Genomic DNA, 2,500 nt, shown 5'->3' on the forward strand with positions numbered 1-2,500 from the left:
AGAATTCGCCAAGTGATGGATTGTTCACCCACCAATAGGGAACGTGAGCTGGGTTTAGACCGTCGTGAGACAGGTTAGTTTTACCCTACTGATGAAGTGTTGTTGCAATAGTAATTCTGCTCAGTACGAGAGGAACCGCAGATTCAGACAATTGGCATTTGCACTTGCCTGAAAAGACAATGGTGCGAAGCTACCATCTGTTGGATTATGACTGAACGCCTCTAAGTCAGAATCCGTGCTAGAAAGCAACGATGATTACCTCCAGAGAACTTTAGGCGAACCAGAATAGAGGGTTTCGGCCCTCATGCGTCCCAAAGTGCCAAGGGGGACAAAAGCTCCCAAGGCACTGCCGCTAGCAAATTCTAACGTTTCTGGAGATAAATCCTTTGCAGACGACTTAAATAAAGAACGGGGTATTGTAAGTTGTAGAGTAGCCTTGTTGCTACGATCTTCTGAGATTAAGCCTTTGTTCTAAGATTTGTATCACATCTTTTTTTGACAAGGTCAAAAGTCCTCCTCACACCATGAAATATTTTTTAAGTCAAAGGTCCTCCTCACACCACAAAATATTTTCAAAGTCAAAAGTCCTCCTCACACAATTTAATATTTTGTAACTGAAAGGTCCACCACAAAACCCAATTCTTTTCTAAGTGAAAAGTCCTCAAAATTTTTAGAAAAACTCTTAGAAAAATTGTTTGGTATGAGAAGGACCTCGACTTCGAAAATTCTGTGGTGTGGGGAGGTCTTTTGACCTACCAAAAAAATTGGTGGTGTGAGGAGGACCTCTGACTTAGAATTAGGGTTTGAAATGGGGTTAGGGTTAGGGTTAGGGTAAGTGTTAGGGTTAGGAAAAAGGTTTAAATGATATTTGGAGAGGTTTTTCGGGTGTTTAGAGGCTATTTATGCTATGTAACGAGTATTTGCTTATATACTTGCTTATATACTTAGGTCAACAATTTATAGCAAAAATGTGTTCCAGCCAAGTTCTTTTAGACGCTCTTTCGAATGGCAACATTCCCGATTGAAAATGGCGACCTACCAAAATCCGCACTTTGCTTCCCCGTCCATATAGAGGTGAGTATTTGACTTTGCTTCCGTCAGAGTCAAGGAAACACATTGAAAATGGAATCAGCATACAAGAAAACCTAGTTTGGGATAGGTTTTGTGCCTTCCGTGGTATTATAACCATAGAACTGCTCCTGAGGGGGGTAGGGTAGGCCCACCAAAAAGTGCACTTCTGGTTAGGTCGCTAATTTCTAAAATAAATGTGTCCCAACCAAGTTTTTTTGGACGCTCTTTCGAATGGCAACATTCCTGATTGAAAATGCCGACCTACCAAAATCCGCACTTTGCTTCCCCGTCCATATAGGGGTGAGTATTTGGCTTTGCTTTCGTCAGAGTCAAGGAAACACATTGAAAATGGAATCAGCATACAAGAAAACCTAGTTTGGGATAGGTTTTGTGCCTTCCGTGGTATTATAACCATAGAACTGCTCCTGAGGGGGGTAGGGTAGGCCCACCAAAAAGTGCACTTCTGGTTAGGTCGCTAATTTCTAAAATAAATGTGTCCCAACCAAGTTTTTTTGGACGCTCTTTCGAATGGCAACATTCCTGATTGAAAATGCCGACCTACCAAAATCCGCACTTTGCTTCCCCGTCCATATAGGGGTGAGTATTTGGCTTTGCCTTTGTCAGACTCAAGTAAAAGCATTTAAAATGGAGTCAGCATACAAGAAAACCTAGATTGGGATAGTTTTTCTGCCTACCGTGGGATCATAACCATAGAACTGCCCCTGAGGGAGGTAGGGTTAGGGTTAGCGTTAGGGTTAACGTTGGGGTTAGGATTGAAGACAGAAGATTGGTGATGTCAGGAGGACCTTCTTAAAACAAACAGAAATACACTTATTAGGGGACTAGGGCCAGTGGACTCAGAAATGTCTTTCGTAGCAGTCTCCTATAAGAGTATTTTTCTCTGATTTAGGTGACTCCTCCTCACACCACCATTTTTCTTAGTCGAAAGACCTCTTCACAGCACGACTTTCCTGATGGATTTCTATGTAACTGCTCGTGCTGAGAGGTGTGTCGAAAGTTGATCATGTTCCCGTAAAATCTGAGGTCTCCACTGTCTAGCGAGGTACTTACAGTGAATATAGTGAATTTTTCAAAAATTGGAGAATTCTGACTTTTGCGATGAATTTTAATGTAATTGGTCGTGCTGAGAGGCGTGTTAAAATTTGAACATGTTCCCGTAAAATCTGAGGTGAGAATTAGTGAGGTACTTACAGTGCGTATAGTGACAAATCTTTAAAAGCGTGAAATTATGGGATGTTGTGGCTTCAATGGGTTTTTAAGATGTCACCAGTCATTTGGCATGACTTACAAACGATTTGGCTGGTTGTGGGTTCGATTTTCAAAATTTCATTTTTTTCGCGTTTTTATTTTCTGTCTACCATATCATGCAGTCTCCTTATTAGCGTTTGGGGGTTATAGTGTGGGCAGG

The sequence above is a fragment of the Pavona decussata genome, unplaced genomic scaffold (genome assembly GCF_977016875.1).
Source record: "Pavona decussata unplaced genomic scaffold, jaPavDecu1.1 SCAFFOLD_2622, whole genome shotgun sequence".
NCBI classification, from domain to species: domain Eukaryota; kingdom Metazoa; phylum Cnidaria; class Anthozoa; order Scleractinia; family Agariciidae; genus Pavona; species Pavona decussata.